The sequence below is a fragment of the Danio rerio genome, chromosome 3, assembly GCF_049306965.1.
Source record: "Danio rerio strain Tuebingen ecotype United States chromosome 3, GRCz12tu, whole genome shotgun sequence".
Classification (NCBI taxonomy): domain Eukaryota; kingdom Metazoa; phylum Chordata; class Actinopteri; order Cypriniformes; family Danionidae; genus Danio; species Danio rerio.
Window position 1 is genome coordinate 19,333,546 of NC_133178.1, and position 18,946 is coordinate 19,352,491.

Sequence of the window (18,946 nt, forward strand, 5' to 3'; positions counted from 1 at the left end):
GGAAAAGCATCAGCACAGGATGAAAAATGCTGCTTGGTTCTTTTAAACAAACCAGTTAAAAAAAAACTTCTGTAGGTTCACAGTTTGAACAGCAAAATCAGCAATACTTGGTAGCACTTTATTTTGATGGTCTGTTTGAGTTTTAGTAGACTGTTTGCTTAATATCTGTTGATACTGCTCCTTCAACAGACATTTAACTGACTAGAATCTAAGTATGTGTCAATTTTCACTAACCATAAACTAAACCCCAACCCCAACCCCAACATAACAGTCTACTTATAATTTAATGCGAATTTGTTGTCAGTGTAACTTAAATTCAACAAAATGACCATCAAAATAAAGTGTGACCCAATATTAATACTAGTGCTAATGGTAATGGTAATAATAAGAAGAAAAAAAGGCAGAAAGACAGAATGTTACAAAAATAATGTGTTAAATAAATGCAGTTCTTTTGAGATTTCAAAAATTACCAGAGAATACCCAAAAAGATGCATCATTTCAAACTTGACAATAACAACAACAACAACAGAAGGGTTTTTAAGAACTGAATTAGCATAATATAATGATTTCTGAAGAATCAAGTGACACTGTAGACTTAAGTAATGATGCCGAAAACTCAGCTTTTGAATTTTTACCTTAAAACAATATTCAATTAGCAAACAGACAAAAACAATGCAACTGACATGCCACTGGCAGCATAGTTTAACCTTAAACATTATATCTTCTTTTGAGAAAGGAAAGGAATAAATTACAAAATGCTGCAACAAAGGTCATGAAACATGTGCCTATTACAATTGCACATTTTGATGTAAAAAGCCCAGTGAGTGGTGCTAAAAAGCATGTTCAATTTTCTCAGAAACAAGACCTATTATGGTGAAATCACAGCAGTTCAGAAATTAACTACCTGTTCAATGTCACTAAAAGGTTAAAGGCACCAATTTTCTCACAGCAAGGTTTTTTTGTTTGTTTTTTGTTGAGATTAAAAAGAAGCAGAGGTTTACTGGAAGTGGACATCCTGACACAGTCAACGCTGCTGAAAGTGATGCTTAGATAAATATTGAAAAAAGTGCTGAACACACCACATCATACACCTAAAATTATAGTAATGAGACAACAGCAAAAAAAAAAAATAATCTGATAGTACTACAATGTAAAAATGCTAAATTATAAAGCTGGAAGAGCAACAAAAATATGTACAGTGCTCAGCATAATTAAGTACACCCCATTTAAAAAATAAATATTTGTATCCATTTCTCAGTGAATATAGGTAATGTGTTTTGGTGCACCTCAACAAAACAGATTTATTAAACAGATATACTTATTGAAATAATATTTTAGTCAAAAAACATATTTAGAAATTAAAAGATAATACAATTAAACTGAAGCAAAATATTGCAAAAATAAATTACAACCTACAAAGTTTTAACAAATATGTTTATTTATTTATTTATTTTGCTTTTCTTGATTTTTCCTCTTTAAAATTTGTATTTAATATTTTTTATTACATATAAACCTGTGTTAACTAGTTTTTGGACCTTAATTATAAGTTATTTTTTTTAGATAAGCTCCAGATGCGGTAATCTAATGTATATGCACAAATTTAATATTGTACAGCTTCCTATTAAAAATCTGAATTTAAAAGATAGATTTGTGAGAGGTGTTCTTATATATGCTGAGCACTGTAAGTATATAAATAAAAAATAAATGTTAAACTTATATTCTATTAGGCCACGCTAAGATGACATTACGACAAAAAGATTTCTTTTAAAACATTAAAAGGAAGATTATTTTTACATTTTCAAATATTATTTTTCTTCATATTAGCATCCAAGGCTTGGAAGTAAATGCCTACTGCTATAACTGGTTAACATTGAGAACATTGATCATTCTGCTCATAAAAAAAAATTTTGGATGCAAAGGTGATGTATTCTGAAGACAATAGGATATTTTTTGTCAAAGAATTTACATTTCTAACCTTTAATACTGATTCTTAAATGGCATCGAATTGCATTAGCATCTACATTTTACAGTGTAAAAGCAGCTTCAGCTAATTATAATTTAGTAGCAGGTTTCACAGATTCACTTGTGATCACTAATTATCTCTCTTCAAAATGTATTGTCTTTTATATATATATATATATATATATATATATATATATATATATATATATATATATATATATATATATATATATATATATATATATATATAGGTTGAGGTTAAAAATATGTACTGTTGGTGTACCTTCAGGAACAGGGTTGGGGACTGGACTACACTAATGAACCCAAATAGAGCCAATATTATTAAGCTTCTGATATATTAAAAGCTGAAGTCAAATTTAAGTTAAAAACTTAAAAAATAAATATAAAATATTTAAAAAATAAAATATAAAAAAATAAAGTTTGAAGACAGAAACTGTATGATAATAAGCAAATCTCTGGGAATCGCCACTATATAATAATCAGCCTAAGCTGCTTTTACAGTGCAATGCAGACACAAAGGTACTTTTACGCCATTACAGAATTCGAATTACAGGTTTAGTAATCTACATTCTTTGTCCAAAAGTGTCATATTGTAATCACAATACATCACCTGTCCTTCGAATACTTATTTTAACATGCAAACCCATCTCTATGTTAATCAGTGATGGCAGTGGGCATTTACTTCCAAGTCTTGAATGCTAATATAAAGAAAACTAATACTGTGTCATACAATTATTATGCAGTTAGATTTTACGGTTTCCAAAAAAAAGTTAACACCCAAGAGGGAATTATTAAATAAACGAAATAAAATAATCCAAATCTTCACACGCCGACAGACTCATAGAATCAAATCAGATAATGTAATGACTACTCAAAATAAGGATTATTTTTTTTTTATTCATTTAAGAAGTTGATAGTGGCGCAGAAGACTACGGTGCTCTGGTATTTGAGTAAATGTGTTGTCGAGGCTGTGCTTTGTGTTTCAGAATGGAGTGTTTTTATTAACACTGTGAGAAAGGTGTGAATGTATTTGCCCTGCGGTGGAGAAGAGGGAACAGAAAACAAGGGAAGAGTTTACTCTGCATATATTAAGGGAAAACAAAAAAACTACTAAGGAAAATCTGTCAATTTTTCCACATTTCTACATGCAATGTATACATTTGTTTCATAGCTATAAACAGAGAACCATAGTTCAAGATTTCTATAGCACTATTAAGCAGGTTGACTAATGTGCAGCACAATACAAATCACAAAGCGAAAGATACAAAATTATATCTAAAACAAACAATTGATAAAATGGCAAATCAAAAAGGTAAGTTTTCGACCTAGGCATTAAACCAGACAGAGATGATATTGTAACAAGCGATAAAGCATGCCTTGGACTAATCTTCCCGGTCCCAGCTGAATCGTATGAGGACACACACATACACAGACAGAGCTGTGGTCAATATTTCAATTCTGAATTAAGGTAAGTTCAATTCATCTTTATTCATGTAGCGCTTTTACAAAGTAGACTGTGTCAAAGTAGCTTAACATAGAAAATTATAGTAAATTGAAACTGTGTTTCTGAACATACTGTTTAGAAACTGTCCAGTTTTCAGAGTTGAATTTCAGTTTAGTTCAGTTCAGTGTGGTTTAAATCTCACTGATGAAAGCCACTGAAAAGCAAATCCATCGATATGAATTATTAGAAGGACTACACATTCTAGTTTGTGTTTCAGTCTGGTCGTGGATTGCTTTCATCATGCTAATTTGTTTCATGATCTTGTTTTTCTTTGCTTAGTTTTTGTTAAATCTTTGTTTCATTAAATCTCCGTTATATGGATCCGCACTTCGTTTCTGTCTTCACCCCACACACTGCGCAGTAACAGATATAGATCTAATACAGACGGGTAGATCATTCCACAGCCTAGGACCAGCTACTGCAAAAGTACAGCCACCTCTGCATTTCAGCTTTGACCTAGGGATGCATAATAATCTCTGGTTTGATGACTGAAGAGTTCAACCAGGCTGATGTTCAGTCAAAAGGTCTGACAGATAAGGAGCCAAGCCGTTAAGTGATTTAAAAACCAGGAGAAGAACTTTAAAACTTTAAAACTTGAGCAAAGAGCGTAAGACTAGTGTAATGTGGTCATGTTTTTTGGTATTGGTTAAAAGCCTTGCAGCAGCATTTTGAACTAACTGTAAACTAAATAGAGTTGTCTGACCTATCCCAAAATATAGTGAGTTACAGTAGTCCAAGTTTCTGTGACTGACGATCAGGTTGTCATGGTCCTAGGTTTCAAAAACCATCCGGTCCACAATGCAACGGCCCCTAGGAGGATGGTCCCTCGTCGCTCCTTCGGGCTGAGCTAAGCTGGGTTCAGTGGGATAAAACCCAGCCACCAGGTGCTCGCATATGAGCCCCAACCCCAGACCTGGCTCCAGGGTGGTGCCCCAGCTGCAACATACCGGGCAATGCATGATCCTTGCTGTTGTTATATTCATAAGAGGTTTTTGAATCGCACTTAGAGCCTACTTACACTGTGCTATCCGAACCTTGCCCAGGCCCATTTCCCGGATTTTTGGGTGCTCTGAATAGGGCTCAGACACAGTTCACTTGGCCGGCCCTAGCCAGGTTGGAAGAAGTGTGCCTGAGCACAGTTTACTTGGGCTTTCGCTTGTGTGTGAGAGCAAAATGTGCCTGAGTCTGAAACTGAAAGCGAGACAGGACTTTTAAGGAACTGTTTAAAATTGATTTATTTATTACTACGGACAAACTGTTGTAGTTTATTAAAGACGCAAACCCCTCACTGCACGACAGCTGCACCTTCAGAAAACCTTCAAACTCCTGCAGCACGAGGACTTTCTGATTGTTTATGAGCGTCAAAAGTGGCTGATCTGTCCGGCGAAATATTTGACAGTGTGTCACTGCATGACAAACGACTAAAGAGATATAGCTAAAGAAATCTCCACTGTGCTGAGCGAGAGCGCTTACTGAACAGTGCATCATCGATGACGTAAGCGTGCCCAGGCCCAAATGTAATTTGAGTGCAGGCCGTCAGGGGAGACGGGAGAGGGGGACAAGCGTGCTTTGGCCCGGTTCAAGGCAACTGTACATAGTGTGAGTACGTCCTTAGTCTGACCAGTAACCTAGGACCCTTTTGCCTTGGGAGACCCTACCATGAGCTTTAGGCCCTGACAACATAGTTCTCAGAATCACTCAGCCACTCAAACCCCTTCACCACGATAAGGTGGCGGTTCATGAAGGACAAGGTGGTTTGCCATCTCCAGGTTGGAGGAAAGTCCTTACCCCAGGTGGAGGGGTTTAAGTATCTTGGGGCTTTGTTCACAAGTGAGTGAAGGATGGAAGATGAGATTGACAGGTGAATTGGTGCAGCGGCAGTAGTACCGGTCTATGTACCGGTCTGTTGTGTAAAAAAAAAAGAGCTGAGCCGAAAGGCTTTTATGAGCTTTGGGTCACACAAGATCTTGAGTTTCCTTCCCAGGGTGGCAAGATGCAACATTATAGATAGGGTGAGGAGCTCTTTCGATAGGGAGGAGCTCGCAGTAGAGTCGCTGCTTCTTCACATCAAGGGAAGTCAGCTGAGGTGGCTCAGGCATCTGTTTCGGATGTCTTCTGGATGCCTACCTAAAGAGATTTTCCAGGCTATGTCTCTTGGCTAGCCAGCGAACGCCTCGGGATTCCCCCGGAGGAGCTGGAGAAAGTGTCTGGGGAGAGGGAAGTCTGGGGTTCTTCTCCTAAGACTGCTGCCACCGCGACCCGGCCCCGGAAAAACAGACAAAAATGAGATGAGATGAGATGAGACAGTAGTCCAACCTAGAGGTATTTCATTTAGATGCTTTTAAAAACACACTGACTTGATATTTTACATTTTAATCTCACTATAGGTGATTAAAGATTAAAATCTTTAGGACAAACTGCAGAAAATGCTGTAATTATTGTCTGTTGATGACAAATAAATAGCAGGCATTTAAATAACTTTACAAGCAATGCAAATCTGTCTGTCAGAAAATGAAAATTAATTGCATTTATTCACCACACAAAACCAATGTTATCTTTTTTATGGAGGATATTTGCATTTTGTTTATAATCAGTCCTCATTAAAATGACAAAAAAGTTTCGAACAGTTATTAAAATGGCCTTGAGTAAAGAACATGAAGGTTAAAAGAGGAAAAGAAAAAAAGTGAGACATGTTGATGGATTAGTAACAAGCCCTTGTCCCAGCGTGTACAAGAGCAGCCTGCAGAGACTCACAATGTTGTGCATGTGTGTATTATGTGTGTGTGTGTTTGATGGCGTGTGAATGCCATGGCACCCTTTTGTCATCAAAAACGTCCACACAGACACTTCTCTCTGCATCATGCCTCTTAACCACCTGCACCATTTATATATCTGTGTGTGTGTGTTAGTGAGAGAGAGAGAGATGAGAGAAAAACAGCCAGCTGGTCTGAAATCTACGGTAAGAGTCCAGAACCAGTGATCAATCCAGCTTCATCATTCAGCAACAAAGCCCACCTGTCTCTCTCAATATCACAAAGACAATCCGCAAAGCACACCTGTCTCTCTCTTTCTCCATTAGACCAGCACACATTGTTTCCCACCTCTGAGTCACTCTAATATTCAAGTACACAGATAAAAAGCACCTGAAGATGCGCGGACGCACAAATATACCCGCTCTCTCCCACACATTCAATATATTAGCTGTGTGCTCTCTCTAATCTCATTGTCTTGTTGTGTTCGGACATGTCTGATTCCTGCAGGCTCATTAGAATATCTCTCTTTATTAAACACGCACACACAAATACTTTCTCTTGTGTTGGAAACAAACACACACTGGGAGGCAGCCACACTAGGTTGTATTATTTCCAGTGCTAACAACCTTATTGCAACATGGGGGATTGAGTGGGAGAACCGAAGATTATGCTTTGAATTTGAGTGTAAAGACCTATGTAATAACTAAATGGTAAACAGAACTTTAATAAGTAAGAAATGCTAGATGAAATGTTTAACAGATAGACAGATAGAATGAATGAATGAATGAATGAATGAATGAATGAATGAATGAAAGCAACAGTTTGAGAGAATTGTAGGTAAACTAATATGATAGATAAAATGACAGATTGATGTAACACTTGATGTGAGTAAAGAATCGACTGAAAAACAAACAGATACAGTAGAAACATTAACAAACAGACAAACTGGCACACAAACACATGTAATTACAGACAGATGTAATGATAGAACAACATACAGAAAGACAGACAGACAGATACAACAATATAACAACAGACATACTGACAGATTCAATGTTAGGACAACAGACAGACAGAGAGATTCAATGATGAAATGGCTGACAAAAAGACAGACAGACAGATTAATTAGACCAATTAAATGATGCTATGACAGACAGCCAGGCAGACAGACAGACCAATTAAATGATGGAACGAGTGAGAGACAGACCAATTCAATGACAGCCTAACAGAGAGACAGGAGGACAGACAGACAGACAGACAGAGACCAATTCAATGATAGAACATCAGACAGAACGACAGACAGACAGATGGAATTCAACAATGTAACGACAGAGAGACAGACCAATTCAATGATGGAACATCAGACAGACAGACAGACAGACAGACAGACAGACAGACAGACAGACAGACAGACAGACAGACAGACAGAATGACAGACAGACCAATTTAAAGATGGAACATATGACAGACAGACCAATTCAATATTGGAACATCAGACAGACAGACAGACTAATTAAATTATGGAACATGAGACAGATAGACAGGCAGATAGATAGACAGACAGACAGACAGACAGACAGACAGACAGACAGACAGATCAATTCAATGATAAAACATCAGACAGACAGAAAGACAGACAGACAGAGACCAATTCAATGATGGAACATCAGACAGAACGACAGACAGATGGAATTCAACAATGTAACGACAGAGAGACAGACCAATTCAATGATGGAACATCAGACAGACAGACAGACAGACAGAATGACAGACAGACCAATTTATAGATGGAACATATGACAGACAGACCAATTCAATTATGGAACATGAGACAGATAGACAGACAGACAGACAGACAGACAGACAGACAGACAGACAGACAGACAGACAGACAGACAGACAGACAGATCAATTCAATGATAAAACATCAGACAGACAGAAAGACAGACAGACAGACCAATTCAATGATGGAACATCAGACCAGACAGACAGACACAATGACAAAACAAATAAAACTGATGTAACAGACAAACAGAGAGCTAGACAGATAGAGACACAATGACAAGACAAGACAGACATACAAATAGATACAACAATAGAACTACAGACAAAAAGAAAGACAGAGAGAAAGATACTGATAGAAAAATTGACATACAGACCAATTCAATGATGGATCCAGAGACAGAGAAACAGACACACAGACAGACAGACAGGCAGATAGACAGACGGACAGACAAGAAGACCAATTCAATGATGGATCCAGAGACAGAGAAACAGACACACAGACAGACAGATAGGCAGATAGACAGACGGACAGACAAGAAGACCAATTCAATGATGGAACGCCAGACAAGCAGACAGACCAATTCAAGGATGGAACGAAAGACATTTTAATGATGGAATATTAGACAGACAGACTGACTGACCCATTCAATGATGGAATGTCAGACAGACAGACATACAGACAGACAGACAGACAGACAGACAGACAAACAGAACCGCAGATACAACGATATAACAGACATACAGTTGGACAAATAACAGAGACACAATGACAGAACAACAGACAGACAGGTTCAATGATGGAACAACAGACAGAGAGACAGACAGACAGGCAGGCTGGCAAACAGACAGACAAGCACATACAGACAGACAAATAGATACAACAACAGACAGACAGACAGACAGACAGACAGACAGACAGACAGACAGACAGACAGACAGAATGACAGACTGATAGAACAACGGTCAGACCAATACAGTGATGGAACAACAGACAGACAGACAGACAGACAGACAGACAGAAAAGCAAACAGACCAATTCAATGATGGAATGACAGACAGACAGACAGACAAACAAAATGACAGAAAAAAACAATATAACAGACATGCAGATAGATAGACAGATGAAGACAGAATGACAGAACAACAGGCAGACAAGTTCAATAATAGACCAACAGACAGAGAGACAGACAGACAAACATATACACTAATAGAACTACAGACAGACAGAGTCAATGATGAAAAAACACACACACTTGACAGATAAAATAACAGGACTGCAGGCAAACATAATCAGACAGACAGCAAAATGATAAAATGATTGGCTGACTGATAGACAGTTGAAGTTTTGGTGTTTGTGAGTTTTTCAGTGTGTGTGTGTGTGTGTGTGTGTGTGTGTGTGTGTGTGTGTGTGTGTGTGTGTGTTTGGTGAGTTCTGCTCTCCTGCTGCTAATGTCACAAGTAGACTGACTCATAAATGTCTTTAAACACTCATTAGAGAACAGCACTGATATAATCAGCCAAATGAGTACTCACACACACACTGCGCACTAGGGGATTGTCACACCGAGAACGGGTGTTAAAACTTATAGAAAGTTATTCTGATTGGTTCAGACATCCAGCATGAACCAATCATAGAGACAAAACGGCAGAGACACCAATGACCCAGATCTCCACAGATCATTTTTGTGTTATCAAGAAGTTTTGGATATTAAGGGGATGAATCATCAAAACATCTAATGTCTTAAAATACAAAAGTGATATATACATAAAGATGATTGCACTAGCCGAGATGACATGCTAGATACTTTAAAGCAGGGGTGTCCAAACTTGGTCCTGGAGGGCCGGTGTCCTGAAGAGTTTAGCACCAACCCTAATCAAACACACCTGAATCATCTAATCAAGCTCTTACTAAATATACTAGAATCTTTCTGATTTACATTTACATTTTACTTTTACATTTAGTCATTTAGCAGACGCTTTTATCTAAAGTGACTTACAAATGAGGACAAGGAAGCAACTTACACAACTATAAGAGCAACAATGAATAAGTGCTATAGGCAAGTTTCAGGTCTGTAAAGTCTAAGAAGGAAAGTACAAGTAATTTTTTTTTTTTTTTTTTTTTGGGAGGTACAGTTAGTGTGATATCCAGAGAGGCAATTGCAGATTAGGAAGTGAAGTGGAGACTAAATAGTTGAGTTTTTAGTCGTTTCTTGAAAATAGCGAGTGACTCTGCCGTTCTGATGCAGTTAGGGAGTTCATTCCACCAACTGGGCAGACTGAGCGTGAGCGTGAGTGAAAGTGATTTCTTCCCTCTTTGGGATGGAACCACGAGGCGACGTTCATTCACAGAACGCAAGTTTCTGGATGGCACATAGATCTGCAGAAGTGAGAGCAGATAAGAAGGAGCAAGGCCAGAAGTCGCTTTGTAGGCAAACATCAGAGCTTATGGCGACATATGAACTTCTTATGAGTTATGACGATTCTAAGGGCCCATACATTTAGGGTGGCCCCAGAGACATTATCAAGGGCCCGCGCCAAATCAAATTTGAGAAGCGTTTAATCGATAATATTGTGCATGCGTGATTCAGTGAACCAAACACAAACACTACAAGACAGCCTGCTGTTACTAAACTAAACTTAAACAACAGCACCGCGTGTAAACCGAGGGCTTAAATGAGAGAATCTGTAAAAAAAATAAATAATAACTTTATTTCATAACAGAAAAATGTAATGGAATTGAAATAATTTAATCATGCTTTAGTTGGGTTGCAAAACTTTACTGTAAGCCTTTTTTTAGATCATGCCATAATGATGTTTTAACTAAGTCCTAACATCCGCGTTAAACATCTTAACTTCCCATCAATACTGTCTATCTTACCTCAGAAGCAGCCTTGCACACATATTGCACTTTAGGCTTCTATCTTGTGGGCTGCTGTATTTAAATTTCAGGATGAGTTTGGTTTTGGTAGATGATAGTGTTCATGTATCCTATGAAAACACGTTTTAAATAGGACTCAACCTGTGCATGCCCTTTTTAGTCTTGGATAGAAAGTGCTCTTCCAAAATGATCTGAAGTGGCCCCCCTACCCCTTCCTTCACCCCCCCCCCCCCCCCCCCCCCCCGACCCCCCAAAACAAAAAGATAAAACGAAATAGAAACTTAAACTTATGAAAAATCCCAAACTAGTTTAACCTTGATGAATAGGTGAATTGGGTAAGCTAATTGTTTGTGCTCAGAGAAAGAGATTGTTACAACAGGTGGTTTGTCAAGCCCACTCACCTCATTATTTAAGTTGATACAAACCTTTATGAGTTTTCTCTGTTAAACACTAAAATATATATTTTGAAGAATCTTAGAAACCACTAACCATTGCTTTTCATAGCATGGATGCTCTTGAACACTATTGAGGTTAATGGTTACCTGTTTAAAGCATTTTTGAAATAATTAAAATAATTTATTTTCTGTCCAACAGAAAAAAGTCAAACTGGTTTAAAAATGACCTTATACCTTTAAGACATAAAAAATGACTATATACTGCATCAGTTAGGGTTAAAACAATTGATTCCAAACACAGAAACAACAATTCAATCTTAGACTCTTTAGTATTTGCTTAAATCCAAGCAGCCACCATTTCCTTAATATGCTTTTTTATGTAACAGTCCCCCTTGAAAAGCTCCAAACGTAAGCTTTCTGTCTCCTGAAATATTAAATAAGGCCTAATTTAATACGCACTCATACATTTAGATGAAAAATCATATCGTCTATCACTTAGCCCACACGAAGGCATCAAATATTTGAAGTACTCCACGTTACACGAGTGTGTACGGAGACGCACGCATAAACACACAGAGATTATATTTAGAGCTGGTAATGAGAAAATGAATCCCGCCCATTTAAGGACAAATATTCATAATTACACTTTCCAAGAGAGAAAATGAAACGGGGGAGAAGGCGCCCGAAAGAAATGAGATTTGAGGTTTAAAAAAAAGGGGGGGATGAGAAGAACATGAGAGAGGGATTTCAGAAATAAAAGAATAATAACAGATTTCATATAATGGGAACACAGTGTGCGTGGCCAGTCAAATCTCCCATTATCGCTTGCAGCTTTTGGATGGTGGTCTCGACGGGGGTGCCGAACACATAGGAGGGCAGACGAGGGGGGCTACAGACTCACACACAGACCCATCTCCTCGCAGCTGGAGCTCTCACACACATCTTCACACTTTCACACACATCTCTGAAAGTCTGCAAAAATAATAATAACACACACAAAAAAAAAACGTGTCTACCCCTTTAATATCATTCAGCGCTCTAATAGTTCTTATTAGAACCCAGCAAGAGAGAGGAAATGAGGTAAGACATCCCACCAGGACTGTGAATTAAAACTCTCCATCTCCTTCCTTCAACCCACTCTTCCTCTATTGTTTCCCTCCATCTGTCCGTCTCTCTCTTTCTCTGTTTTTTTTTTTTTTGCTATATTAATTTATCTCTTTTTTTTTGAAAATTAAAAAAAAATCGAATCTGCTCCTGTACGTCTCTAGGGATGAGAACGAGATAAAAGCCGGAAGGAAATAATGCATACAGGTGCGCCGAGAACAAAAGGATCAAAAGATAAGATGTCAGTGTGGGTGGTTTGTGTGTGTGCGAGAGGAGGGAGCTTTTTGTGTTGCTGTGACAGGCAAAAGAACAGTGTGTGTATGTGCACAAATGTCACGTAAGAATGAGGTCGAGACTGCTTACAAGCGGCACATTGTGAACGTCATTAGAGAGCCTGGGTGAGTCAATGAGCGCCGATCGGAATTAAAATAAGTAGGTGCAAAGAACTGCTACTGAGCTGATGAATGGCGTTCGGATCTGCGAAGATGGATTTGGTAAAAGTCAACATGAAATCACGAAATGACTAATGTTTAATGTACTTTGGTGGAGTTAATTGTGCATGAATCATTGGTTTTCTACGTTAAAAAGAGATCACAAACTGGCCTTTTCTCTTTTGTGGAAGTACATGTACACATATGATGATCAAGACTTTTACATCTAAACATATCAATTTATAAGTAATAGGCTATGTTTGGATCCGCCTTTTAGAAAACACGGAAGTAAACCAGTTGCTTTTAGAGCAATTTGTTGACTTAATATTTTTAAGGCAAACTGTTTACTCAATCTATGTAAATGAACTATGTGCATAGTTATAGAAAATAAGTTACGATAAGTCAACTTAGATCTAAGTTATGATGGGGTTATCTCAAAAGGTTTTGGGCACAAATCTTCACAGCATTGAGCATGCGTATGAGGTGAGAGTCATACAGAGGGCTATGTCCATTTTAGCAGATGAGAACCACCCACCATTTTGAGGGATGTAAACAATAGCAATGGTCCTAATGTACTTTCTGTTTCACATTTTTTATTTTCATAGTTTTAGAGAATCAAAAAATGTCCACATATTGATAAATAATGTTATGATAGCTGTTTTAATGTCAAGTTATGATTGAATCGCCTCTTGTTACAGTTAAGAAATAGTTTAACGACAAGCAGGAAATGTTTATGGGCCAATGACGTTACCACATTGAAATGGTCTATACTTAATTCAGATGGTCTAGGTCCAACAGATACTTGCATTCATTTATTCCAACTGCAGTTGGGTTACTTAACAAGCTTTAAGTTGTACTTGCTCATCTATATTAGATATTCCAGCTCTTAAACATGTTTTAATTGTTAACTTTTTAAATAAATATTTTACTTGATGATGATCGCTTTTAATGTTTACTGTTATTTCTATGTTTGTTCGAGTGTTGATCTGTGTCGGCTATTGCTGTTAACCAAATTGCCCCTCAGGGGCAATAAAGACATTTCAATTCCAGTACTCCCTTTAAGTAAAGTCTTTGTTGGAACGTGTACTGAAAAATCATACTTAAGTAAAAGTACCATTACTTCCCCAAAAAATGTAGTGCAATTACAGTTAAAATATCTGTTGTAATTATTACTTAAAGTAAATGGACACATTTATAAAACTACTTATTAAAATACAAATTTTGAGAAAAACTACTACTATTTGTACTTTGTTACTTTACACCACTGAATAAAGTAAACGTGTTACTTTTAAGGCAATAGGTTTCCCCACTTTTCTCAAAGTAAAATAACTAATCACTTTTTAAAATGTCCTATATGAAATATGAAGGATACTAAATGATCAAAATAACCAATCCTCAAAAAATTCTCTTCTATATTTGCATTAGTTTGCTTAATACATTGTAATTGTAGGCCTACTGCATTGCAAAGTTTTACCTATACTCTACCACAATTAAAAGTTATATTAATACTTGACCTTATAGTTTCGTCTTTCTAAAGACAGATCATTGGGAGTTTTAGAGCAATAAATACATTGATATAAATTCTACTCAAGTAGTTTGGTGTGACATTGTGAAAATATGCTTTGTTTGCATTTGTGGATATATAAATAACAAGTGCATAGCAATATTCAGCTACATTTTGACCATTTTGAGCACTGAAGCAAATCTGAGCAGTGTTTTTTTTCCCATATTCTCACTAACATTATATGGGCCATTAAAGCCTGATGTAGCTATATTAATAATGAAGAATCAGAGCAATATTTTTTGAGATGTTTTGTCCATAATAAATATTAAAACTCAACCTGCTGATGGAAAATATGCATTTAAAGTGCGTGTGCACTTGTCTGTGTGATCATGTGTGTGTCTGCAAAAGTATGTCTGTGAGTGTGTGTTTATGGTGGTTCACTTTCTGTTGTACAACTATAAGTTTAGCAATCAATTCAGTGCATGCATGCAATATACAGTAGGCTTTGGCTAAATGTGTTTTGTGATAATATCACATGAAGCATCAAAAATCTGGCCAAAATCTGTGAAATATGTACAGCCATTTTTTCTTTATTAAGCTCATCTGAAATGTATGGCATTAGCTTGCTCTTGTGCTACATTATTTACTAACAGAGTTGCAAAACACCAGAAGGGATGACAAAATCCATATAATTGGCCCTGATTTCCCCTTTTTAAAACCCTTTCACAAAACTAATGTACCAATTAATCTAAAGTGTTGTACAATCAGGAAAAAAAACAACAACGACCAAAGCAACAGTCACTGACATACCAATAGATAAAAGACAAAACAGCCGACAAACAAAAATAAAACAGGCAACGGTCTATACTATAATAAATTGTTGCTGCCTAAAACAATTTAATTTGTATCAAATGACTCTAGCCATCTTAACTTACACCAATCAAACTAAATAAACACTTTAAAGTTCATATGAACCGGAAAGTGCGACCATTTTTTTTGTTTTGTTCCAAGAGAAACAAAATGTTAAATAAGAAAACAGTGAGAGTTGCTTTTTTTTTTTTTTTTTTTTAATGCGAGCTGATTGGATGTAGAAAGTAGGCATTTCATTCAGAAAGTTCGGGAATGGGTTTTAGAAGAGTTATTACAACCCAACAGACTGCTCCTGCTCACCATTTTTGTTTGTTGTCAAAACAAACAATTGTAGTGGCGTTGTTAAGTAAGTTAGCCATGCCCAATAACTCAGTAATCAGAGAATTTAACTGAAAACAAACAGAAAGACACACACACACACACTCACGTTTGTTTTTGTGAAAAGTGGGTACATTACATTGGTTTCCATTAATTTTATACTGTCCAAACTATAAATTGTATTGCCCTCACTCCACCCCATCCCCAAAACCCAACCATCACATGAGACTGTGCAGCTTTACTCTCTAATTAAACTCATTCTGTAGGATTTATAAGCATTTTGAGAAATGAGGACGTCACCAAATGTCCTCATATTTCACCTCCTTTTTGTAATACATGTGTCATACCCATGTCATTATACATATTTGTGTCCTGATATGTCACAAAAACACGTACACATGTACACACACGCACACACACAACTGATTACAGAGAGTCTTGTTATACTAAATTGTGAACATTACGATGCATTTTCCTTGCCTTGCCGGTTTTGACTCTTGTTTTGTTTTGTTTGTTTTACTGTTTATTCTTGTCTGCTTCCAGCCTTCTGACCTCTTGCCTGTTATTTGTTTACAACTCTGGATTATCTGCATAAACCTGTTTGCCCCTGTATTGACTGCTGCCTGTCTGACCATTCTGTTTAATAAACCTGCGTTTGGATCCGCACTCCTTTGTTAGCAACCAAATCACAGTACAATCACAAGGGCAAACTATGTTTTTTTCTTAATGGCACGTAGAGATTAATTGTTCACCAGAGGATTAACAATGTGAGCTAACAATATCAATATGATTAGCTTTGATTTCATTTGTAATTTAAGTTAAACTTTGTATAGTTTTAAAAATGCAGTTGTTGATTAAATTAGGTTAGAGTAACATAAAACATTTGTTGATATGGCTTTTTGTCATGTAATTTTTGTACAGTGTATGACTTGGGAAAAGGGGTGACAAGTAAGTGATTTTTAAGAGATAATTGAGGTAGTGAAGATGGTTCTTATCAAAGTTTATCAGTTTGTTCCATAGAGAGGAAGTTTTGTCAAAGGATGTTAACAATTAATTTTGTTCCTGAAGCAAGCTATTTTTACCCAGATTAAAAAATACTATTTTATAGTAGAATTCAAACCATTCACATTTACAGCTCTTTATTAATAAATGCTTCAGCATATTTAAATCCCAATAAGTTAACTCAAACTATTTGAGGAAAACAATTGTGGCAAAAATGTAAGTTTTGAAACAAAATGGTTAGAGTACTGTAAACTTATATATCGTGTCACATACACATGTAACAAATACAGTATACACATTTATGTTGATATCATTGAACTTTAAGTAAAAGTAACTTACACTTTTTAAGTTCAGTTATCAAATCACTATTAGTTTAATTAACTTAAACAAATTAAGTCCAAACAACTATAAAATTTCTCAAATGGATAGCATTAGCGTTAAGTTAATACGAAAAATAGAATTTATTTATTCATAATTGATTAGAGTTCTGCTTAATATAATCAGCTTATGAGTTACCATAATTTTTTTAAATTCACAAAATGTAAGTTAAACTAACTAATTTAATTTAGTGATGTTCACTGTTAGGTTTTACAGTGTAGAATTAACCATAAAGTAAACTGATAAAGTGTAACAAATACTGTAGTTATTACTTGGGTAAATTGTAGCAATGTATTATAATTTACCCTGTAGTTGTAGAAAACTACAGTACTGGTAATTTAGTTTATATTACCACAACAGATCAATTCAAGTACTTTACCGTAGTATGATTCAATTCAAGTTTATTTGTATAGGACTTATCACAATAATTATTGTTTCAAAGCAGCTTCACAAAAGGTGCACATTATTGCATTACAATCAAATTCAGAAAATGTTAAGGTTATTAGTTACCATAACTTTACTGATAACTTTAACTAATTAACTAGTAACATAACTTTTAGGCAGCATGGTGTTGCAGTGAGTAGCACGATCACCTCAAAGCAAGAGGGTCACTGGTTCGAGCCTTGGCTGGGTCAGTGGGTGCTCCAGTTTTTTCCACAGTACAAAGACATGCGCTATATGTGAACTAAATAAGCTAAATTGTCCGTTGTGTATGTGTGTGAATGCAAGAGTTTACAGGTGTTATCAAGTGTTGGGTTATAGCTGGAAGGGCCTCCGCTGCATAGAAAATATGCTGGATAAGTTGGCGATTTAGTCCGCTGTGGCAACTCCTGATTATTAAAGGGAATAAGCCTAAAAGAAAATGAATGAATAATAGCTTTTAACAGTTAAAGTTATTACATATAAACATAGTTAGCCTTCAGCTATATAGATTTCTATGTGTACATGTTCAATGAAGGTTTATAAACAATTTTGTATTTACTATAAATTACTGTAGTATATTGGCATGTGGGTAGACAAACGTGAATGTTCTGTATTGCTCCACTAAATTGAAAAACTATTAGAAATAATAAGTGTTTTCAAACAGGTTTCCTCCCTAATGCTGCTGCAGACATGCTCTAAACACTGAGCAGTGTTGGGTTGTTCAAACAACAGAGCACTTTCTAGGGAAATCAAAGGCAAATGCTTGCTTACAGTTACTTCTGCATACTCATGTGGGATACCAGCAAGTGTAATAACATCCCAAACACTACACAATTTTACTAAAGTTCCATTTCTTGTCGTCTTCACACACAAACATATTGCATGCATATCATGCCTCGCAAAAAAATATCCAATGCTGCCAAACAAATTACATCAGCCTCATAGCAGCAGTGATTAAAATAGAAACACACACACACATGCACAGAGTGTTGTGGTCCAGCTCCACTGGGCCGTGATGGGATGGTCTATGATCTCTGGACTCAGTCCCGGGTTAGAGGACGTCTCCTCCTGATCCATTCCACCATCTGCTGCTGGCCAGACGGGACAGAGAGAGATGGAGAGGGACGGAGAGAAAGAGGTGGTAAAGGGAGGACAGGACGGGCCTGGGCAGGGCATGTGTGATCAGTGGGGACATGAGGTCGTCTGTTACCTGTCCACCTCCAACCTCACACCATCTGCTTAAGGGGGCGCAGGAGCAAGAAAAAGAGGAGAGAGATAAGGAGGTGGAACGGAGGGATGAAGGAGTTCAGGCTGAATGATGTGATTTATACAGTAGGTGTCTGTATAGGTGTATATATAATTGTAAACAGTTTGAGACAATGTCAAATTGACGGAATCTTCAAGGTAAGGATGTTAATTAGATAAGTTGTCTGGTTAAGATTAGTTTAAAAATTAAAAGAATATTCTACTGAATGTCAAGAAACTGGATGAAATAAATGTGAACATGAGTCAAAATGAAAAATAGGTTTAAACGAAATAGTATTTTTCTGTTGTTGTTTGCAGTCAAATTTAAGTGCACTGAAAATTATTGTAATAATCCATGTGATGCAACAAAATA